The sequence below is a fragment of the Anoplolepis gracilipes genome, chromosome 2 (assembly GCF_047496725.1).
Source record: "Anoplolepis gracilipes chromosome 2, ASM4749672v1, whole genome shotgun sequence".
NCBI classification, from domain to species: Eukaryota; Metazoa; Arthropoda; class Insecta; order Hymenoptera; family Formicidae; genus Anoplolepis; species Anoplolepis gracilipes.
The window spans coordinates 20440226-20466230 of NC_132971.1; the positions used below are offsets into that span (position 1 = coordinate 20440226).

Below are 26005 nucleotides of genomic sequence, written 5' to 3' on the forward strand. Positions count from 1 at the left end.
CGCGCCAGGGATAAAACGACTGGGACGTGAACGCGAGGAAAGATAATCGCGCGTCTTATTCGATCTTCCCGGTGGGATATCCGTCAGGGAATGACGCGACAAAGTTTAATTGCAAACGTGCGAATTTTCGATTCATCTCTCGCTTTTATCGCCGGGTGCGCAACCTCCCCAGTTACGCCTGGAAATGTAAGCATGGATTTTCCTCGATTTGAGAGATTGTTAAATTAACAGCAAATATTTGACGTCGCCTGCGGAAAATATTTCGCGATATTACTGCACCTTTCGTATTTTCGTGCGATGGGAATAACTACATACTCCGCATTGCGCGGTTTCATCGGGATGATAAATGTTAGACGGGTTAATGTGTATGTTTTGCGAAATGCGTGCAAAACCGGCGAGAATGTTTGACCGTGTAATCCATCGTGCGCACGCGCGCGCACAGTTTGTATTGCAGCGGGATATTTGTAAGAAAAATTTTATAACTGTCGCGATATCGACTGCATTCAAACCGTCCATCGTTCAGCGTGTTTTCGTTCACACTGATGTTTGGATACATACAATTATATCTCTCTCATGGCCGCGAGTGTATTCTGGACCAACGCGAACTTTGCCGGATCGACCGGAACGTACTGGACTGGTCTGTTTGCACGATAAACGTTACAAAGTTAACGTATCAGTTTATCACTCATCGTGGCAATAACAAAGTACAATCAAGCACTCTCAATTCGCTAATAAAATAGTTGCACATATTTCTCCCCGGGGAATTTAATCACTCTTGTATACGTCACATTAACGTGTTTAATAGCGTAATGGAAAACATTATTATATAATATATCGTATATGTATATACGTTTGCGCCGCGTTTGCGTATAATGCGGAATGAATTTATTCGTTTAAAAAAACTAAATTATATTTCCACCTGCCAGTTAACATTTGAAGTTACTCCATGTTACTCTGTTTATCCTCATGGAGGAAATGTCGATAATGAAAACAGGGAGAACGACAAAGAAGAGTCATTCTACGCGAGCGCTTTCTTTCCCCGGCCAAATCGGTTTTAATGCGGCAATTGATTAAACTTGACAGTTAACGATTTATTTTGATTTATCATTAATTCGTGGGGGCACAGGGGCCCGCCGAGCTGTCACGCGAGTGTCACGCCGGCGTGGCGTACGTTCTCTGTGTCATCATACGCGACGATTGTGCACAGTTAGCGGCACATGCGGACTGCTGTTTAAGGGCCATTCAACTCGCCGTAGCGATCCTCAGGGCGAACAATGGCCTCGGTAAAGAGAGGCAAACAAATAAAAGGCATAGGAAGAAAGTACGGCGAAAGGTAGAGGGACACTCCCCCTCGCGCCGCGCCGCGCCGCGCCACGCCGTGTGACGTTTCTCCCTCGTCGGCCCTTATAGCCCTCATTTTTTGTCCCTCTCGTTTCCACGCTTTGCGCTACGTCGTCCTCCTCGTCGTCGTCGTCGTCGTCGTCGTCCCTGCGGATCGCCGCACGCGATCGTCGCCATTTTATTGCCAGAACAATTACTTTCTTCCTATGTTTTATCGATAATTCTCGACGAAGCAACGATCTCGCGCCGGATGACGACGATCAAGAGCGAATCGCTATTGACGCGAGCTCTGGGGCTTTCTTAATCTCCCGTGTTCGCGTGCAATGCACCACGCAGTGATATAACGTGAGATTGCTATAGTTCCGCTTCAGACCATTAAGATTATTTGTAATACAATCTTCAAATGTAATTTCACCATATTTTTCTAACATTATATATTATAGAGTGAGTCAAAGGAACTTGACAATTTTCAAATGAAATATAACTTAAATATTTATTTCTTGCCAGATAACAATAAAATATATAGAATACCATTTGAGTATGTTACTTGATTTTATTCGTTTTTTTTTTTTTTTAATTTAAACAAATTTTTCACACTTATTAAATCCTTCGCATTTATCGCATTTATACATTTTTATATTGGCCTTGAGTTTGTTAATATATAGGAAAAAATTACAGTTTCCACACAATATTGTGCAAACAACGATGCGAACCTGCGTGACTAAAGCAATGTAGGAGAAATACGGAGGACATTTGATAAATGTGAAAAAATTTTTTTTATTAAAAAAAAAAAAAAAAATGAATAGCTCAAGTAACATACTCAAATGTCATTATTGTTATCTGACAAGAAATAAATATTGTCAGGTTCCTTTGACTCACCCTATATATAAAATTAATATTTCAACATACAAAACTCGTAAATTAAATTTGCGGAGCAGAAATTCCGTATAATGCAGCAATATATTTCAAACCCGTTCCGCCAATCCTTTTTTTTTATCCTCGTAATTTGTCGCATGTGACGCAATGAATTTCATATGAGCGTTACAGATACAAACATTATTGTCGCATTAATTATTTATTACCGTGATTCATTTTCCGAAACTAAAATTTCGCTTTCTACAAATGTACATTAAAGTTTTCATCAGCGCTTAATCACGCAACGAGATCTTTTATGTTTTTAATAACTGCTATCACACGTACGCACGGTCACAAAATTCTTGTATATCGTTAATCATTCTCCGTGGTTGCGATTACAATTTTGCAAAATTACAGATTTAATTTCGACGTCATATCTTCGATGGTATACGAGCGACATTTTAATTAAAGTAAAATCTGTGATTCAATTAAAAAAAAAAAAAAAAAAAAAAAAAAAAATAAATAAATAAATAAATAAAAAATAAAAAAAATCAATTTTTACTTTTATATTAAATCGTAACTTTGTTTACATTAATAATTCAATTACCTTTGATCGGATTATACGCAGTTTATAGTATAACAAAAAAAGTCACATAAAAATCCCATTGTGTTAATTTTTCGATAAAAATCACTCGCATACGCCAATACGTCCGGTTAAATTTCCGCGTTTGATTCCAGAAAGCTCGGCGCATTATTCCGTGGCGAATCCGTGGCAATAATTCGTCGGAGCTTTATAGCCGACACGTCACGCAATAACAAGGAGTATCCGGTTAGCCTGCCGTTTCTATCGAATAAATCGCGCCGCGAGCCAGCAGCGTTTACTTAAGTTTTACCGCTTACAAGTACATATATATGTGTGACTTCACCTTCAACTTTAAAATCAATCTTATCGCGATGTTCTATTCTAATTGGGTCAAATCCACGAGTTTAATTTGAGTATTAAATATATCTCTTTTAATAAAAATTTTATATAAGTATCTATGGAAAGATCGAAATATTATTAAACTTTTGATGAAATTGAACTCGATTAAATTGTTAATATAAATGTAATATATTAAAATGAAATTTATTCTTATTAATTCGTCGTGCTAATAATTTATATACTCGACCGGCGTCAGCGCGTAATATTATCTTTTCGGTGACAATAAAATCTTAAATTTTCATTAAATTCAATTCCTATTAAAAGTAGGTTATACTTGGAATTCGAAATTACGCTAGTTTTACTACGGTTGAGTAAAAATAGATAGATCCTAATGGAACCGGAAATGTAACTCGCGTATATTTTTATGCGTCATATAAATAATTATGAGAGAGCTTATTTAAATTTTTACACACATAGAACGCGCCACACCACCGCAGATAAAAAAATTCTCTCGCCGCAGATAAAATGTAAATGGCGCCGTATTTACTCAAAGTTTTGCGATGCGGCGAACTAATATTTCCAACTAAAAATGTTCAGGATATTTAATATCGTCGCGGATAATAAAACAATGTTACCGAGACGACGTCATTATCGTATTACATGTTCCGACCATTATTCGCGATGTTTCGGATAAATTCTGCTCCCGTTTTTGATTTCGTCATCATCGTTCTCTCGAATAGGTATGTAAGGGTATACACGTCATGCGACGTTATATACCTCGGGTCACAATAAATTCGAATTTAATAGGAAACAGGCGATTGCAGGCGCAATAAGAGATAGCAGCCGCGTTTTCAATCGTCCTCCCAGCCGGTCCTTTTGTTTTATTTCTTGCTGCGGCACTGCTGGGTATTCGATTAAACTCGGGCTTACTCAATTTACCAGGCGACAAGGACGAGTCCGCCCTGTTCCCTCCCTTCAAAGTGCTATTCTTGCTCGGAGATTTTCGCCAACGACTTGCATTATTAGACCCGAACGGCCTTCCATCGATTTCTATCGGTTTATCGAATGTTTCACAACTTGTAGCCGTTATATGCTAAAGCAATATAAGGAAAAAGAACAGAATACGTGTCACAACACAAACATCGCGTAAAAAATTCCTAAACATTTGTAATTTCGATTCAAACATCGTAATAATTGATCGAAACGTTTCTGGATTTGCAAGATTATAATTTGCAAACTGGTTTTGCTTTTTCAAGAGACGCGTTAATGCATATGCGACCTCGGAAACAGCCCAGAACCGCGCTTCACATTTAAGGAAACGTTCGATGGGCGATTCGCGTATGGATTGCGGCAACGATGAAAGAATATGCATTATATACCCGTAGCTTGCATACGTGTATTGCATAATACAGTTTTAACGCGCTCTGGTTTCGAACCAGGCCGCTATTTTGATTCGACGCATTAATGATAAAAAACAACACAATGAAATACGAATTGACGCTTTTACGTAGCTAGGTCGCTCAAAGTGGAAAATTTAATACGAAACCAGATATATATCATAAGTTGCGTATATACCATACAAACGACTTATATCGATTTGTTTCACACAATTCGAGAGGAGGATATTGAAATTAAAAAATATAACTACTATATAAGTGTATATATTATAATATATTATATAGATATCGCGAAAATGTCGAGAAAAGTTATCATTTTTTACTAGTTTCCAAATTTTCCTATTATATATATATCTCTGTAACTCTAATTGTAAGTCTTAAATAAAACTTTTAGTAAAGTAAACCCCACCTAAAATTGTGTTAATCTTTTAATTCTGCAAAGTTCGGTTTTCGAAAAACCCATCTTTTTCAATTGCTTCTAACTGGAAAATTGTTGATGCCTCAAGATTTTTGCTGAGGAAAAAGTTGTTGCTTCTTTTGGCACGGTCAATCACGCTGTACATTCCGTGTCCGCAAATTCTGGGACCCTGTATATATATATATATATATATATATATTATATTTTATCCTTAAAAAATTCCCTAATCACGCACATCTTCTCGGCTGGAACGTCGAGAATCATAAATCGTCGATGGAGAAAATAAAGTTTACAAGCTCATTCCTAAACTTAATCGCATCCGGTTTTTTTTAAGCATGTGCTTATAAAGTTCCACGCTTGGCCTTAAGAACGAAACACGTGCGACGCCAAAATATCCGCGACACAGCTGGTTTGAAGTTTTGAACGTAAAGACCAAACAAGGAGAAGCGAGCTGACATTTTTAACCGAGCTCTTTCAGTTTCGATATACTCCGACGAAGAATAAAATAAGAGATCACAATTATAGACAGTAGTGTAAAGATACTGCATGTCAATAAAGGAGCGGGATTTCCTTTTCTAAATCCACTTTACTAATTAAATTTCGATTAACCGTTTGACACGCGAGAAATATTTTTTGCGCTTTTCCACTTTTAACCCTTTGAGTCATAAATTTTTCTAATTGTCAGTATTTAAGGGTTTTTGGGGTCGCTGATTACGAATCCGTTGTCAGATTTTCAAAATTCAAGATGGCGGATCCAATATGGCAGACGAAATTTTACTTCCGCCATATTGGATCCCTATATTAAATTTTAGAAATTAAATTTTTTTTCCTTTAGATTCTCAGATTCTGCGATCTAAAAAAACCTTCAGAGAAAAAATTTAAAAAAGAATACGATTGTTACTTTTCATTTAGAACAGAAAATATTGTTTTTTATATATTTTTATCAAAAAAAGAGGATTTAACAAAAACAACACGGTGGAAAATTCTAAAAAAATTCTGAAAAATACTTTAGAGTGTACTAAGATTATAAAAAAATTGCCGTATTTATTGTCATAATAGATTAGTAGAAAATGCATTTTTTCGTAAAAAAAAGTACTAATTTTGACTGTTTGTCTATATATGGTATTTTTGCAATTAACAATTAATGACTGTTTATATTTTTTTTTTACACGTATTGACATTTTAGAGACTCTGTGGAAACAAAAAATCCAGTATTTGTTGATGAAAAAGTAGTTAAAACAATAAAAAACTAGGAAAAAAAAGGTGGGTCTCTAGGTGACCCGCTGTGACTCAAAGGGTTAATTTAGTTTGTCCATTAAGATATCACACATTTGTTCCTTCCAGAATATTTTTGTCATTGCACAATTATATTTTACAACGCGTTACATTCCAATTATACATTATACAGCGGCAAAAAATGTGTAATGTACATTTAGGTGTAATTGTAAAAAGTGGCGAACCGCGCGCTGAGAGAAGACGACGCGACGGCCAAACCACCGAGATTGTAAAGTAAACGCGAACGGCGGGGGAAAATATTTGCGCGAATCTACCGAGCTCTCTACCAAAATATCGGGGAAACTCAGGATGGGAACATGCAACGAAATTGGGATATGCTATATAGGGAGAAGGCGTCGCGTCCCTTTACTACCACGTTAATACGCTTAAGCCGCGTACGGATCGTGGAAATTGGGTTTTGTCGCTTCACCTGAGAGATCTCAAGAGAGAGCCCTGCCTCGGTAAGGCATGGAAGGGTAAGATGCTGTATTTGCACGTTAGCAAATATGGGTTAGTCTCGTCTTACGAGACGTCGCGCGAGTTTAGCGGCTTAATAAGACTTTTCGCTGCTACACAGTTCCGCCAGCCGACTTGGCTCAGCTCGGCAAGCAATCTTCTTCGCTCGTGCATCCATGATTCCATCGACGCTTGACGCGAATTAGCGGCGATGCATTCGTACGTATAAAGTCAAAGCGTAGAAAGTCAGCCCGGCGCCGGCGTCGTCGTTCGCGCGTTACGTATTTACGACAGAAGATAGGTAATAATAATCGCGCGACGCGACAACAAAGACGCGAAACGACCGTAATGCGCTTGCTCGCGGAATTCAAGAAACGTGAGAGATCTTAAAACAAGGCCGCGATAAGGCGTTCGGGAGAGAAACGCCATAGAGGAACGTGCAACGGATCCAAAATACATTCGTTAGAAATTTGATTAATCCCTCCCTGCAGACGTAAGAGCGTAAGATGAACAGCCAGTTTCGCGTTACATTGTTCACGGTAACTAAAAGACGGCGGAGTTACTAACGCAAGTAATTAAGTGCAAGAAACAAGCTGCGAGCGAGTCGACGGACACGGCAGGACGACAAATTACTAACTTGGGAAATACAATTTCGAGAAGGGAAACGCCGCGCCGCGCCGCGCCGCGCCACGCCGGGGAGGAGGGTGAACGCCAAAAGTAACGGTAACAAAGCGTTTGTGTTCTCGTATCCCAGACTTGATACCTGAATTAAATCATTCTCAAGCACGAGAACACTGGCATTCTCGCTTTATGCAAACGAACGATAACACGCGCGCGCACGTGCTACTTAATGTAGCGCGATATTTTATTAGCGAAATCACATGTTGCAGAGAGCTAAAATTGTGCTCAATTGAAATGGTGGCGCGATGGAAAGTCTTTTACGAATAAATAATGTAAATCGCACGAGTAATAGCGCTCAATTCACTGAGATTTATAATTAATTTTTAATTAGATACTCGATCCTTTCTGAAAAACGAATGAAAAATTCCTCTTTCGAAAAGGGAGCTTACATTCTACGGTCGATAAGAGACATCGGTATATATTCTCGCGTGCGGTAATTTCCCCGGCTTTGAGGATCGATCTGGCTGAAAAGGAACGATCTAAGCGAGTTTCGGCCTTCGGGCAAGCATAATACAGTCTGTCGCACAGAGAGACCGTATTAATAATGCCTGGCGCACAAGCACGAATTGCTCGAGAAGACCTCGAAGCCTCTGCCTTATTCAAGCGATGTCTTGACGGCGAGGGCGAAGGACGAAGGGCGAAGGGCGAAGGGCGAAGGGCGAAGGGCGAGAGAACGAGAGAGCGAGCTTTCGTACTTCGAGCCAATTTTGCAGCTGCAACGTGCATATCAATACTCGGAGTTCGATATTGCACTTTGGCCTGCGCGCGAACCGTAACGTACCTTTTCCCCTCGTGGTTTCTCGAATCCTCAAAATATCCCATTGATGCAGTCTTTATCTTCTTTCGGCAAATTTTCTTATCTTTCTATCTTACGGAATTATTTATGTTAAATCCGAACAGCTCTGTGCGGAGCTCTTACCTGTAACAGAAATGAGAAATTTCGAAAGTTAGTATAATAAAAGTTTTATTAAAAAATAAACTTCTTTACCAATTATATATAAGATATTGTATAGTAATATAGTTTTAGATAGTTTGGAGGTACACTTCAACGTAAAAAATTCAATACTTTTATATTTTAATAACATTATAAAAGCTATTTTGAAAACGCCGGTGATACATATAAATCGCTTTTATTATAACAATTTAAATTGACCAAATTTAATGTACAATAATATTACGAAGAATGTTAAAAGTAGTACATGTGTGATAAATTTCGCGTATTAAAAACTGAACTTTATGTGTAAAAATTGTTTTTAGATAATTTTATATTTACATTCATACTATATATAGTAGGTTCATTTAATTTCACGCAAAAATTGTATTTTCCAAAATATTATTTCAGCATCACATAAGGCGTCAAAATTTGTCTCTTTTGGATGTCAGATCTCACTGAACGTGATAAAAAAAAATAGTAATATATATTTTTCAAAGAATATCATAAATTTACTTTCAAGTTTCCATGTTAATTTCCACTCTTTTATAAATAGATAAATCAAAACTAACAAATTTCTATTTTAGTTTGTAAAATATAAAAATACTATAACCAGTTGAGATTCAAAATTATTATTTTGATTTTATCCAGACATCTCAGAATTATCATATCTTACAACAATCATTACTTCTCTCTTTCTTTAGTAAAACTAAAAGTGTATGCATTACACACGAGCGACCTACTAATTTCTCTGATCGCATCGCCGGGTGATTAGCGACATTGGGGCCGAGCAAAAAGAATCAAAGTGGTCGAGGAAGCATGGAACATGGTGTGGCGGAGAGAGAGAAAGAGAGAGAGAGCAAACGATGGTGATAGCAGACCGGTAGAGACGTGACCGGTAATCTCGATGAAGTCTCTTTCCCTTTTGTCCATGTCGGTCGATCGGTCGATGGGATCGGTACATTCCTTATCGGGGCGCCCGTTGTCCGCCGAAAGCAATTAAGCGATAAATTTTACGATGCCACAGCAACCTGGATCACGGCCAACTTCCGGCACACCCGAGGAAGAGGACGAGAAGCGAGCGTTTTCTCCTTACTATAAGGAGAACGGTTTCGCCAGCCAGGGTCGCGCCGCAAGGATTCCTACCGTCTTCGTGGTCTTAATCTCGCGGGCCGCAATTCGGGTTAACGAACCGCGTCCCAGCTACGGTCGCCGTTTTAGAAGCAAAACGATTCCACGATCTTTACGTTTAACGACTCGAGGAAACCCCTTGAGAAAACCGGGCTCTCCTCTCGAGGGGAGGTAAAACGACAGTCGCAGCGGTACGTCGAAAAGAGAAGTCTGACGCGCATCGTCATTATGCAGAATCTCGCTGGCGAAATTATGCCGGCAGACTCGTTGACAGAGGATGCACGCGCGATATGCGACGAGAAAATAATTTTCAAAGACTAGAGTCACGCGCGCGGAAAATGTTCTCCTAATTAACGCTAAATAGCTGATTAGCTGGGAGGGGCCTCTGTTTTTCGGGGCGTTTCGTGCATCGCAATTGGATAATTATCATGTCCTAGTTGCGTTCGTGCGACACGCGCTAATTATGCGCGAACGCGCGGATGATATAATATATATACATGTGTATGTAGATGTGTGTGCGATGCAAAGTTTCATTATTCGTAAAAAAAAAAAAAAAAAAAAAAAAAAAAAAAAAGACTTAAAAAAAAAAAGGACGACCTAATTCCTCGGGGTGTACAACACTTTACGTGGATATCGGTGCGGCATTTGCATGAAAAACTGCCCGGGTTTACGGGTAACGCGAATTTCTACAACAAAATTCCTTTTCCTCGAAATTTTACAATGTAAAACGCCTGCAATTAATTTGTATCCTGATAATCGCTCGTCTATTTGTTAGATAAATTAACGTGGATCGCGCTAATGAAACTTTGCGGGAAATTTCAGCCCAGGAGAGAGACGAGGATAAATTGCACGGTAAAATCTCGCCAAGGCTTTTCGAGCAAGGCGTTTGCGCATTTAAACGGCAATACGTTTCGAATCATCGATTATCGTTTCGTGAACCACGATCCCGTTGTAATTCGCATACTCGATCGGGACTCGCGCCATGAATCGACTTAATGCCAAATTACGCGGGTGCTCCTATCTCATTCGAAAGCGCCGGCGCTAATCACCGTCTCTCATCTTCTCCTCCCTCGTTTGCACAACGTGGTCCTGTTTACACGCGAAATTCGACGATATCCACCAACGTTGTACGGTATCCACGTCGTACCTCTAGTTGTTCCCGCGCGAGAGGACGTGCGTAATTCTATTTGCCGTTCCCTTTAACGCTACCTTAATGCGAACGGTCTTATCCCCGTGACATATATAATAGCGTTAGTTTTCTCCTCAGATCCGTTTAATTCCCGTTAACTATGCGAAATTGTAACATGGCGGAATTAACCCGCGAGTTTCCAGCGATGCTATCGCGAGATAATTCCGCCCACGCGCGCGTGCGCGCGCGCGCGCGCGGATACGACGGAGATTTTAATAATCCCCGAGGTATCGATGTTTTTCCTTTACCGAGCAGTTTCATGCAGGCGTTATAATGGGGTTTTAACGAGTTTATTATGTCAGCGTAGCGTTCGATTTGTGCAAAAAGCTGCTTCGAAACTAGTTGCAGAGTGATCATCCTCATCTCTTTGTCGGATCATAAAAAGCAACTCTCCAAGCGCACATCCTTAAATTATACTCTTTTACGCAAGCTCACATTATTAAAGTGTATGGATAGGGTCACATCCGGTTCCATTTCCCTCCCTTCATTTTCGCATGCTGACGCAGCATCCGAACGTTCTCAGCAGATTTAAGCAAGAGACAGAAAGAGAGAGAGAGAGAGAGAGAGAGAAAGAGAGAAATATCGCGTAATGAATCGCTAGTGTGTGATAAGCTGTCATCCGCGATGTTGTCGTTCCGGGAAATGGAAAGACGGGGATGCTGTTCGAGCACGCAACCGGAGCCGAAAATGTCGAAGGATTTCTCTCGAGGAGGTCGCGCGAGGGAATCCCGGTCCTGAGGACGAGCACACAAACGGCGCCGGCTCTGATGTCGATGAAATTTCATTAGCTCGAGGAGAAGGCTCGCCGACGAAGCGTATTGTCCTCGGGAATCAAAGCTTTCTGCATTTTCATGACAACGACAGACGTACTCGAGCGGAGTCGCCTCCGTCGTCGCCGCCGCCGCCGCCAATACCAAAGTAGACGCCAGTTCCGAGTCGACGCTCTTCGCACTCTCCACTCGACGTAGAATTCAAGATTCGACCCGGAACCAAGCAATTCAACGCCAGCGAAAAGATCTTCGATAAATTTCATACGTGTAGAAAACGTTGGAACGCTAGAATGCCCTTATGAACGAACAAATTTTCGCAGTTATTCATTTTTTTTTGCCTAAATAGAGATTCGCATTACGTCGTATTTCCCACGTAGAATTGCAATTGAAACCGTCGGAATAATACGTAGAAACATATATTTATGGCCACCAAGTCCGGCACGACTACTATTTTGCCGGAAAGCAAGTACTCGTGCCAACAATCTCGAGGCGATACCAATTGAACATCTCGCATACAAAGCGCCCCGCAATCTGAGCAACCCGATGAATTATTACGACGTACCAAATCGATGCTTGCACCCTGGCGGCAAGTACATCGTGTCTGGAAAACAGCTTTGGCAATTATCATATCACGGAATCTTAAATTACTTACAAATTCGCGCGAATAAAACATCACGTTTCGAATAAATAATTTTGCTAAGAGATCAAATTGATTCATAGTATTCTTTTTCGGGGAAAAAAAAAAAAAAAAAAAAAAAATACATTTATTATATATTTTCTCGTTTATAACCGTCGGGTTAGGTTAATTCGCTCGGCGACCCATTTTTAAAGAAGAACAAAAGATAAGAAAGCGTAAAGTAGGCACCTTTGGTGACTCGTCACGTTCTCGGCACTCATTTATCGTACACGTGAAAATTTTCGCGATCTCTTTCCGAGAGAGCGTATACCGCGCCAGGAAACGCGCAACGAGTTTCCCCGCCTACGAAACGCCGGATGCATGCAAATGGCACTTAAACATCGACGCTGAAAGATTCGCGTCCTGGACCGTCGCGTCGTTCTGTTTCTATTCTGTGCGATCGATCAAGTGCATTTTCGCCGCGCATACTGCATATTGTATACCTACGTATGTATGCGCCGCGCATAATAAGTCGCAGAATTATATTACCGGTCACATAATGTTGCCACGAGAGCGAGCAATTAGAACGTCATGAAATTACGATGCCGTAATTGAACAAATATCCGCGAGCGCGAGCCTAATTAAAGCCTCGTTCGTATTTAGATCGGTATAGAGTGTATGGCTTTTATAATTGCCTCATTAACATGTCAGCATATGTAGTGTATAACTTAATTACAATATTACACTGCGAATTCTATCCCAGGATAATGATATTCGTTTCGAATTTAGAATTGCATTCGCTCTATACGCTATGATATCGCTTAATCTTCGATAAAAAGCTTCGTTAAAATCAGCGCTGTTATACGTCAAAGAAAATACTTGCATCTCGTGTACGTTCGGTAGTAGTTTCCCGCATTTCCCCCCCTCCCCTCCCCCCTCTCTCTCTCTCTATCTGTCTCGTCGCCCCCTTTGCTCCAATTCGTCCTCCTTCTTTCGATTGGTTCGTTAGCGCAGCCGGCAAACCGAACAAGAGACGCGCCGGAAAATAGAGGACTAGAAGGAAGGAAGACGAAGAGGAGAGGCCTTCATCCGCGTGCTTGACTCGCAGAGTGGTCGTGCTTTGCACCAAGAAAAGAGGGAGTCTCGAAAGCTGGGCACGCGCGCTTACAAAAGGGAGGGGTTCCTCTTACAGTTTTTTCATATAGGTTTCTCTTAGACTCGAGAGAAAAAGAGAGAAAGAGAGAGAGGGAGAGAGAGAGAGAAAGAGAGGGAGAGGGAGAGAGAGAGAGAGAGAAAAGAGAAAATACTCGTTGCAATATCTGCCAATTACACGGCACGTTGTTTTTCCTCTGTTATCGCGATATATTTGTAAAAAGAAAAATGGTTATATTTATTATAGCTCATGGGCTTGATTTAGTTTGCATGATATACAGAGTGCCTCAAAACTATCGGATAACCTTTGACAGATTCTACAATCAACTTGAAATTCATTTTTTTTTTTTTTTTTTTAGCAAAAATATCCAGACATCCATTTTCGAAATTAAATGTTTGTAAAAGAGGAGTTTTTTGCAACTATACTTACGAAAGATAAACAAATAACAAAACAACATTTTTCAAATAACCAAGAATTTACTTAAATCAGATTTTAAAACCTGATATTTAATTAAAAACCATATAACGCAAAGAATAATGGAAAATTGCGATAAATGCTGATCGTTCGTTAAGACTAATGAAATGAAGTAAAAATCATCTGTTAAAAGGCGATTTTAAAACATTTATGTGTCTCTTGATTCTTCTTTTTATATAGCACCGATAACTTTAAGTTTGCAACTAATATAACTACTGTTTTTAACGAAACTGCAAAAAAAAAAAAAAAAAAAAATAAAACAATAGGAAATAAAAAGAAAAGCAGTAAAATTCTGCATCATTAGTATGTGTTAAAATGCAAGCTTTATAGATGTCTCAGAATGAAATTTCCAATTATAAATCTTTCATCAATCTTTAAAACTTTGTAAGAAAAGCGTTCTCGCGAGTATCGATCGAGTCTGATTGAAGAGGGCTCGCTAGGGAGAAAAAGAAGTCGGCCGAGTGCCAGTCTATCGCTTGGAATGAACGTCGCCGGGAACGGTCTAAACGAGATAGACATGCAATTTAGCTGAAAAATACTCGATCTGCAGCGGTATATCCGGTCGCGAATAATCGGCGTTGGTCACCGCGAGTCCTCTGGCGCCTGTCGTTCATGCATTATACATGAAGAGAGTAGATGTCCCGCGCTCTTTTTTCCACGAAATTCCACGCTATTTCGTTTTTTCGCGTGATAACCGCGAACTTGCGATACACGCGACGTTATCAATCTATATTAGCGGTCTCGTGCCAAATAGAGAGAAAGAGAGAGAGAGAGAGAGAAACCTGTCTTGCAAGAATATAAATCCTTGACCTGTCTTTCAAAAATGTCACGTCATGCTTTGCTATTTTTTCAGAAAAATTGAACACACAACGGATATTCCATTTGGATCGTTGTATAGCAATTGTCAATTGGATCTTTTAACACTTTGCTCAAAATAAAAGAATCAGTCCATTTCTTGTATATATGAAGATTGAATGAGAGATCTTAATTAAGAATTAGATATAAAAAGAATTAATCTAGCTTTTGTTATTTTATATTATATAAAATAAGAGATATTGTCATTTTCTCAAAACAGAAAAAATCAAATCTATAATTCAGATGAACTGTTTTCAGGAAAATATATAGTGAATAATAGATTTTAATTTATTAAAATTATTAAATTTATTAAAATAGGCAGATTAATTAGGATTGGTAATTCACTGACAATCTCTATTGTTTTATCAACTACCTCTTTTTTCCCCATAAATCCGTCCTCTATCCATAATCTTAAATCTTATTTTATTAATTTTGACTTGGTCGTCGACCACCAACAACGCTGATAATTAATTCAACGATTTCTTGAGTGTAGCACGTTGAGATTACACGTTAGTTTTTTTCATTTCTCTCTTTCTCTCTTGTCTCTCTTCGGAGCGAACCGCACTCTATGGTTTATTATAAAGTTCAGAAGCAGCAGTATGCGCAAATGCGGTATAACGTTTCTTTTTTTATATCCTTCGCACAGGCATCGGGGGCAGGACCGATCGACCTTTAGGTTTCTTTTTCATTCTCCGCGAGCCCTTTCCCCTTTCCGCCTTTCTCTCTCTCTCTCTCTCTCTCTCTCTCTCTCTCTCTCTCTCTCTCTCTCTCTCTCTCTCTCTCTCTCTCCTTTTCCTTCTTTAGTTTCTTACGACCACCAACGACGATGTCGACGATTAATTCGCCGACTTCTTTTGCGCCGCGACGAGAAATTTTTAATTAGTCGTCGTCGCGTCAAGATTCAGGGCCTGAAATTAAGAAAAAAAAAAAAATCCTTCATGCACGTGAGGAAGCACATGTCAAACATTCCTCGTATATATGTATGTAATCGCGCGAAAAGCTTTGTCGGCACATTTTTCGTCGTTGTCGTCATCGTCGTTGTCGTTGTTATCATCATTGTCTTGATTTAAAGTCGCATAGAGCACGTACGCAAAAATAAATCTGCTGATCGAGCGCGCATCCACAGTCCAACTTTGCTTTTGCTCGTTGACTTATTCGCAGCCTCGTGGCAAATTAAATTTTCGATCAACGACCTGTTGTACTTCCGCATTGTGACGTCTCGCACCTACTTGAAATTCAATCAAAGTTTGCCAGGTAATCCGCGGCCTTGAATCGGTAAAAATTCATTATTATTAAGTTCCGCGCTACCGCAGAAAGAGAGAGAGAGAGAGAGAAAAAGAAGTGATAAGCAACGCCGCAACGGTGCATTCGCAAAAAGATGCGCTTGCGTTCGACATATTGACAGATGGCGAAATGAAGTTTCACACGGTCCAAGATAACTTTGTCAGGGATCAAAAATAGAGGAGTGATGAAAAATTTCCTCGCTCTCTCTTAACTTTGTCGATTACAGACAAGCGCTGTTTTCGACATTTTCGAATGTTAAGCATCCAATTTATTTGTATAATTCCCTGCAGTCTTTGATGAAAATACTTTTCTTCACGCGTCGGGCGTGGAAAACTATTCCAACGGACGCGTGAATAATTGCTAATCTCATTCCGACGTAATCTCTCTGCTTTTAATTCGGCTAATTACGGGACTTAATTATTCGGCCTGTGATAGGCGGACCATTTGGCGCCCACGCCTCTTGTAGCAAACACACCCGGAGTGATTTAGCGCCGCGAACCTCACCCAGGCGTGCAAAAATTGTACATTCATCGAATTAAATTCTTCGTATTTTTCAATCCCGATTCTCTTTCCGTAACTCACGGCGAAAAACGTCAAAGGTTTACGCGCCTGGAGAATCGTACCGGATTTAAATCGAAAAATCGGGGACGGAAATCGACACGCGTTTGTGCGCAGACGAGGACAGTTTCGATTAGATAAAATCTAATTTAAACCGGACGATGGTCGCTAATGGAAAAGCAATTTAATCCCATCGATCCAATGAGAAATCCGGGGCTCGTGAGAAAAGTGCAAGTCGTCTCAACGATGCGTCGACACACGTTCGCAATGTACAGCGATCTACACTCTCCATATTATTGTATTAACATTCCTCCGTGTTTCTTTCTCCCTCAAACTTAACAATATATTGATTTTTTTTTACGCGTGAATGCACGCGTAAAAAAAACGTACTACGTCATCCAGATCAGCTTGTTTTAGAAAAGAAATATAACAGTCTAGCTGGTTCGTGCTGTTTACTGAAATGCATGATGTGCGGATATTCTGGATGTTTCTGACCGTTTGCACGCGCGACCGTGAGTGTTTAAGACTTTTAAAAAATAATGAAGAAAGATACGCGTGATATGACATATCATAAGATCGCAAGTTGACATTTTTTATGCGTAAATCGCATAATTGTTTAATATAGGATTAATAATGTTCACGATGCATAAATGTAAGCCGTAATCCTCATTAAATAATGTTAGTTTGTTTAGCAGATAAGCACGTCACGAATGACGATCGTTGATCGCACGCACGCGCGAAAAGCGATAAATAAGATAAATTTATGCTCACAATTTTGCAATAAATTTCTGCATTACGTACAATACTCGACTCTGTTATTATAAATGAAAAGTTTACCAACAAAAGCTCCGAGAAGTCACTCGGCGATTTATATGTAAATAATGATGATAAACTTTCGTATTGAATCATTTTATTTAACGTATAAATACGTTAATAATATTATGTATATATATATATATATATATATATATATATATATATATATATATATATTGTGATGAAGGAATTATTTCTTTATATATATATAATATTTAAAATTATTTTGAAAGGTCAAGCTCGAAAGGTCATTCTCTTCTGGTCATGACGTATATGAGCTGTCACGTAGAACATTTTGCCAAATGTGCACACCGTACAAGCACGAAAGTGACCTTCCTTTCGGGTAACTTTAAGTGTCCAATCACGGTAATATCCACCGATTGGCTGACGTCATGGGACCTAATTCCTGCAATTTCCCAATTGCCGATCAAAGTCGCCGGAATCGTAGATTGCTCGAGTCGCGCGCCCGGTATGGCGAAGATTTCGAAGTGCAATTTTGTAAGAAAATAACGGAAAGCACGCATTTCACAAAGTTATAATGGATGAATCTTTGTCGAGATAATGAGAACCATGTACGCATCTCGCAATAGAGTAAAATGTTTGGTATAAATGGATCGTCAAGAATATTGCCAAATTGCAAAATTGATTCGCCAGATTTCTCTTTTTAGAAATTAGATCACGTAATTTAAATAATTGTCTTTTCCTTGATAATCTTTCTAAGAATAATCTTCTTAAATAATCTTTTTCTACTTAAATCTTTTAAATATAATATATATTGTATCTTTTAATATATATTTGATGTTTCTCCGTGATCTCCAATACGGACGCACGAGCAGGTGTTGAACCGCAGATCGAACATCTCACCGCAAGACTAGTCTAGATCGATCCATTCGCTGCGGTTTGCAGCTAAGCGTTAATTAGCCAATTAGTACCCAATCGAGAAATGGCTAACGCGTGAATTATTCGAGGAACGAATGATCCGCATAAATCCGATAATTTCATATAAAGCCGTATGTCTCACTTAGTTTGTTATTTTCTTGCAAATTCTATATACATGTATTATATATGTATTATATATGTATGATGGAAAAATCTTATGTCTCGCATTCTATCAAATGCATATATAACGGCGGAAACACACTTTGAAGTAAAAAAGAAACCGAAACGGAAAACAAAGTAGCAGAAGAGATTGTATAGAATCGTATAGAATCGTAGAAAAAGAAAGAGAATGTAGAGAACCTTTTCCGCGAGAGCAAGCGGGAAAAGCCATGTCACGGCTGAGTGACGTTCAAATCGATGGACAGGAAAGAAGAAACGAATGAGGAACTTGCACAGAATGGATGGAGAGAAATATGAGAGGCGGAATTTTTTTTTTTTTTTGAAGAGGAGAAGACGCTTCTTCCGGCTTTTCTCTGCTCGCTGCCAAATTGTGAATCGCTGTTTCGCGCTCAATTCAATACCGCGTCAGCGAGGCTTACATTAAAAAAAAAAAAAAAAAAAAAAAAAAATGGCAGTAATCGCCATGTGCCAGAAAACCGCAAGAGAGTGCATCCCAATATTCTTGGTGAGAGCTAACTAGCACAAGAGTGCGAGTTGAATATCTCGTAAAACGTTCGATATTTTATGTAAAGGAAAAAAAGAGATAATCTCTTTTTCTTTTAATTAAATATTCAACGATTAAGAGAGATCATATCGTGAAGACTTAAATTTTATGACGTACTGTACACATACACATACGCGCGCTGTCATCTTATGCGTCTACCATATACACTTTGCCGCGATATATGTCTCAATTACTTTAATTAACTTAATAAACTGCATTAAATAATTTAACTACTTTTTTTCCAAAGGCAATCCGCTCTTGTTTCATTGATGATGGACTTTTTCATTTCAATCCTCTTCACACGTCTTTTTTATATATCTCGTTTATGCTACTGTCAATATGTGGAAAAAAATTCTCTCTCTATAGTGTTTCGAGATATCTCGTTTATATTTTATATTTCATTCTTGTGCAGGGATATTGCACCACCCGCATAACATTCGCAGCACAATACAAATGGTGGAATGATTTTATAATAGAATAATATAATAATGAATTAAAATAGGAAAGAGAAAGCATGAGAAAAAAATTCAAGATTTTACTAAATAAAGATATGTAAAAGCAACATGTTAAAATGTGGAATATAAAATTTCTAAAAATAAAGAAACAACGAAAAGAAATCTTACGTTGTACCAATATGGCAATAGTAAAATTAAAGCCATTCAAATATCAGTTGCAATAAAAGGGAATAATTAATACGAAAGCTACATGCAGGTGTATGCACTGTAAGTTACTAGAAACAAATACAAATACATTTAATATTCTATTTTTTGTGCATGCAAATTCCTCTGCATTGGTATTCTACGCGCTCTGTTTTATTACCAGAGGCTGTATACCATTCCTGCGCATAATATTTACACTCGTATCGCTCTTCTGTGGTACAGCAACTCCTTTATAAAAACACATATGGCAATACGCGCGCGGTAGGTATAGAGCAGATTTAATTACTTTGTTGCCACTGGTGTCATAACGATTTAATTTTGTAAATAGAATGCGCCAGTGCATAGCGCCGGAAGACAAGAAAATCGTAAATCACGAATAGTGAAGTCGATATAGTATGTTATATGTTCTATGAAAGAGCGCATTGAACCGTAACAATAGATAAAATAGAAAATATTATATATAGAAAAGATTATATTAATACATTAATACTATGTTATAATTTGTAATTTTATTAACTGATTTGTAAAAAAGTTAATAAATCATTATAGTTAACTTGCCGAAGTAAGATTTGAAAATTGGAATTTTATGTTATACGTAATTAGAATATTTTTTTTAAATTTTTCTCAGGAAACGAGTATGATTAGTACTTTACAATTTCACAAACGATATATCATCAACATTTTAATCTTAAACAATTTTGTATTCAGACTGTCATCAAGTTCCAACGAATAAACTTACATCCACGATATTCTTTTTAGAAATGATGCAAGTGGTTTATAAATGATTACGTGGCATTAAATCCTAACTTGTGTCAAAGGGAGCTAAATTATCCGCTGTCCTTACATGCAATCTTGTCTTATGGATGCGCATGTGCATGTATACCGCGTGTATTCTCTGTCACTGTCAAGTCAGCTGAATAAATAATTACCGCGGTCGGATCTCTCTCTCCAAATGCAATAAACTATAAAAGTACATACACGAGTTTAATCAAGATCCGTAAATAGTACATGCATAAAATATTAATGTGTATGCGTGTCCGCCCTTTTATTATTTTATTACTCTTTAATTTTCTCGTTACGAGAGACCTCTCAGATACAAAGCTCTCAACGTACAAAGAGTTCCCTTCCCCCACTTCCGTGTAATTTGTATACGTAGAGCGTCCCCGCTCTACGTTACGATTTGTAATTAATAACGCGGAGGGAACGCGCGTACAATGTATTAATTAATAATAATTACTGAGCCATCCGAAGCGCGAGCGTTATATCGACGATATTCTCTTTGGAAATGATGCAAGCGGTTTGTAAATGACTATGTGGCATTGAATCCTATCTCTGTGTACCACACATCTAAATCCGAATCGGTCGACATTATCGATTTATTTTATGATTATTGCCAATTGTTTACCACGATTCGGACGTAATTATTGATATATTAATCATCGTTCTCAACCTGACCGTTCATCCGTTTGACATTACCATCCGTAAGATATCGAATATCATGCGGTGTTAGTCAAAAAGAAATTGTTTTTAATCCCCACAAACGACACACATATTACGTTTGTGAGTATCTTTCTCGATAATGTAATATGTAAATTAGGCAACAACGTATTTTTTCAAAATGCACGAATTTTCGTTCATTTTTCATTGTTTTTCTAGCGCGTCACTTTGTTTGTCGACAATAGACGTCGAACGTCACTTATGAACGTCGATACGAGCACACGTGGCTTGGCTTATCTGACGGATGCAGCCGGCCGTTTGCCGAATACGAGCGTGATATTGCATGCGGCAAAAGAATGCAACGAGCGACAAAATAGAAAAAAAAAAAATGGCCCGATCGCGACTAAAAGCTGCGATGAAATTCGGATTGGATGCGCGGGCGGGCGCGAAAAAAAAAAAAATGGGAACAAAAGTATCGCGACTCAGTTCAAAGTCTAAATAATGCGCCGCTCGCTCGCTCGCTTTTCAATACTGAACGGGACAAGCGGGACGTCGATAAATCAGTTACTACGAGAATAATACGTCTTGTGCATTCGTTTATGCGAATATACATACATATATAAATCTGCAAATATTTTTGCCAAAACATTTACGGCTATACCGCGAAAATTTGCGCTACGCGAAAAGCGTGACGTCCCGAAAATTTTTCTATCGATTTTTCTACCAATCAATTATACACAGACGTGTTTGTTTTGATTGATATATTTTTAAAGTACGAACCTTAATGAAAAAATATCAGATATCTCTGATACAGACCCTTTTAATAAAAATCTAGATAATGGCGACTAATTTGTTTTTTTTTTCTTTTCTTTTCTGTGTTTTATAATTTTTCGTCAACAAGATTTAACGTAAGATAAAATATTATGAAAAATATGACATATTTTGTTTTTTTTTTTTTTTTTAATTTTTTGACAATGAAAATATGTAACATTTTAATTAATATAAAATATAAAAATGTTTTTATTAATAATTTTGTATTTAATAATTTTATACATAAATTTTGAAAAAGAATTTCTAATCTATATATTATATGATGCTTACTTATATTCTTTGTCAAATTTTTAATTTTACTTCATTTATAAAATATTAAAAACTTCTTATATGTGCTTAATTAATTTTGTCATTTTCGTTCTAAAAATGTTTTGACCAATCAAGAAAACGTCAACAGATTTTTATTAAAAGGTAAACTCTGACTGACGCGATACTGTCGTGCCGTCTACTAGAAATACACATATTAGGCGCGCGGTGACAGAAAACGTGTTGCCACGCATTCATTCGTGCATAAACATCTTGGGAACTTTATACCGTGCGAATGTTATAGGAATTAATTAAATCACCGTGTCGCGTTTCGCAATTATGCATAGCGACAAATACTGCGTAGCATGTAAATGTGCGAAGCTGTCGCATAGCTCTGAAATGCACAATATTCTGTTATTTTCAAATGTAAAACTATTATATGTATACGTATGTGCCACATAATATATCAGTATATCTTGTAATTATACGGAGATGATGCAAAACAACTTTTTGCGGTAAAATTTGAAAGAGTATCACGCTGACGTTTTATCGTACAAATAAACAACGTTACCTTTATCGTAAAAGTCAAAGGCGACCGAATTCTCGATAGCGCAGATCTCATTCAAAAGATAACAAACGGATCTGAAATTAACTCGCGAACCACTTTTATGTACGCTTTCTAAAGGTTTCTGGTTTCTGATGAAATAACTGAGCGGCTGACCGATTTAATCTTGAATATAACGATCATCTTGCCGAATCTTCCATCAGTCGATCTGATAGAAGGAGCCGATTTTAAACGGAATGTCCTTGAAAAGAAGGAAACGGGGGAAACGTTGCGGAAATGTAACACGGCCAAACAGGAAATTAAATGCATTTCTTACTATCGTAACGGTCATATTTACGCGGCGATTACAGTTTCCTCTCTTTCGCCTTTTACGCCATGCAAAAAAGGAAAGATGTCGGGCGACGGTCGACAGGAAATTAAATACAATGCGACGAAGAAGTCGCGCACTCGACAACGAAGTCTTGGCACGACGGTTACGGCTAATTCGAGTAAACTCCCAACAAAGTTACGAAGTTCAAGGGTCAACTCGATTTAGTACACCTGTAACGAGAAAGGGAGGAGACCGCGATGCGGATGCGCGCGGCGGAAGCGGTTTTGTTGCAAGAAAAAAGAAAAAAAAAAAAAAAAAAAGAAAGAAAGAACTACTAAAACTTATGCCATCTCTGGTCGGCTTTGCTGGAGGGAAAGGAAATTAATAACGTAGTACCGTTCGCGCCAATTTTTCCTTAAAGATCTTACGGGCGAAGAGATACTCGTTTGCGCGAGATTTGCATAACTAGACTTATGTAAGTTCGTGCATCTTGAAAGTGAGCAACGTATGTTAGACGCGTGACTACTAAATTTACCGTATGATTCCCTGATTTCTCCCCGAAATCTTACAGACAGCAATCTCCCGCCGTAAGGGATGTAAATATTTACGGAGACGCATGCATCGCCTGTGCACGTATACGTAAGATACCGGAAGATCAACGCGGGAGAGAAGAGTTTCAACAAGATTTTGTGCGGCTCGCTGGATCTGCTAATCCTCTCCGCTCGTCCGACATTCTTAGTCGCGGGCTCCTGTGTTTTTCCTTGCTGCATTTTCGTAAAATCCAATAAAAGCATTAACGACGAAGCATTAACATGAATAAAACATTTTTAAATGTAATATTGATATATACAGAATAATGCTAAAAAAAGTCCCCCCGGTATATATATATATATATATAGTCGAATATTATATATTAATTAATACCTCAATAATATCCTAATATTAGCAACAAGAACATGATAAAAAATGGAGAGATTCTTATTTTATGTATATTTTAATAAAATGAAATAAATATATAAATAAATAATAATAATAAAATAAATATATAAATTATCACTAATGTACTAATTGTAAACGTATAAAATAAATATCAATTGTCATCTTAGAGCGAGGCATTGACAGTCATAAATTATTTAATGGCTTAGAGAGATACCCTTCCTTCTCTCTACTCTATTCGGTACCTAGTTAGAATACCGTGAGATCCGTTGCGGGAATTTGCAGGCTTTCTACGAGGTTTCGCTGCGCTAATCGGATATATCTACGATGCATTAGAGATATACATACGTGGCATGTGTGAAACGTACATGTGTACGTAAATGTAATTTACGAATTATCCGCGATTTAATGATATATGTATATCTAAGACGTTCGTCAAAGTTCGAAAAGAGATTTTCAAGATGAAAATAAAGTTATGGTATAATGAAATATGTATGCACATACGTGTAATATCCTTTCTTTCTCCTAATTATGAAGCATAGAAGCGTATCCTTTATATTATAGTCGTTAAACTAATTTCCTCTCTTAGAATATAATCTCGATTCGATTTCGCTGATACGAATTTACCGCGAGTATGAATCTTCTGTAAACTGTTATTATCTGCCGCGATATTCTAGGCTCTTATTAGAAACGGATTAGATGGAATTCGTTCGTTCCAAGTACTAGTCGACTCGGCTAATCTCCGAATTATGCTGTTCAAAAATTCTCCACGAATTTCTCGCGATATCGTAACGGGACGATCAATCGAGTAAAATCGTTCCTCGTAAATCATCCCACTCATCCGGTTGTCCAGTTATCTGATTGGATTTTGCAGCGAGGTTTCCACGAAACGGTTTGGTTCAGCCGCCGAAGAAACGCCGCCGCTGCTCTCTTCGACAACAGGGCTTATACGGACGATCTATAAGGTAGGTAAGGGAGGAACGATTCCGTGTAGTAAGACCGGTTCTGAGAGAGTCCAACTCGTACTGACAAGCACAGACGCCGTAACTTTATGCAGCTTTGTAAAGGTAGGCTGATTTCTCTCTCTCTCTCTCTCTCTCAATCTCTGCTGTAAAGCGAATTAGACGGCTGTCTAGGACGTTACTTGCGACGGAATGTTTGTTGAAGGAGTTTAGATCCTTCCGAGGGCTTCGAATTCGCGAGGATCTCGTTGTCTACGCCGTGTAAGGAGTCGGTGGCGTCTGCGGAGAAGTTCCACACGCAAAGCATTCGAAGCCATTGAATATACGAGAATTTCGCGTGGAAAGTTATCTAATTATTCTAAATGTAAAGTTATTTAATTAAGTTTGATTAATGTTCTAAGTTAATAATATCGTGTTAATAGAGGAAAGTTCGAAATAAAAATTTACACTCAATATTTAATAGTGGGTGTAAGTTTTTATTTTAAACTTTTCTCTATTATCAATATTTATATTAGAAAACGCTCAGATTACACCAGAATCTTGCTAATATTGTTTCAAACTTTTTAACAATTTTTTTTTTCTTTTTTTTTTTTTGGTTAAAAAGGGGACAAAAATTGATAATCAAAAAATTGACTATTAAAACCGATGTATAAACTATGTAGAAACATGATAAAAAATTTCAAAAATTTGCAAAGATATAACATTATTTAAAAACTACTCGCTAATAAATTAAATTATGTAATTTAATTAAGTTGTGTAATTTGCCAAAGAAAGTCACAGGAAAAAACTTTCAAACTTCAAGAATACTCTCTATATAACTTAATTTGGCAATCTGAAAGCACAGATCTACTAATTAAGCGAACCAAGAGAGTTTATATAAACTCTGACAAAGTGTAGTATTTAACTACTGCGGCTACGTCGATTTGATTCCTTCTCCCCCCCTTCTCCCCCCCCCCCACGGCCTTCTCTCTCTCTCTCTCTCTCTCTCTCTCTCTCTCTCTCTGTCTTTATTTATAATAACTCTAGAGAAATTATAATTACTCTCTCTCTCTCTTCTATATATTATATAAATTCACGTAAAATCACATTCTCATGGATTGTAGCGATATTGTCACTGAAATGGCGTATTTGCCGTGCTCAAGCAGATGTTGAACGGATCATAGCTGTCGGATGACTCTCGCGGGATACCTACATAGACGCCATATTCAGGTACATAAGTGGGCGTCTGTGTTGTACATGTGTGTGTACGTGCGAGGCAACGGGTCTGCAGTGTTGCAGCGAATGGGCAATGTATGGCGTATTTGAGTATTGGTGGACAGGTACGGGCAGCCGCG

General features: G+C 38.2%; 1 protein-coding gene and 1 long non-coding RNA gene across 2 annotated transcripts in view; both read right to left on the bottom strand.

The window, feature by feature from the left end:
- The window catches only part of Sdc (Syndecan), a 75832-nt gene that overhangs the window by 28474 nt on the left and 21353 nt on the right, over positions 1–26005 (bottom strand). The window lies entirely within an intron of this gene.
- Positions 6229–26005, bottom strand: part of LOC140662830 (uncharacterized) — a 30940-nt gene continuing 11163 nt past the window's right edge. The window contains exon 2 of the long non-coding RNA XR_012046177.1: positions 6229–8264. This is a non-coding gene — a long non-coding RNA (uncharacterized lncRNA). The remainder of the gene's footprint in view (positions 8265–26005) is intronic.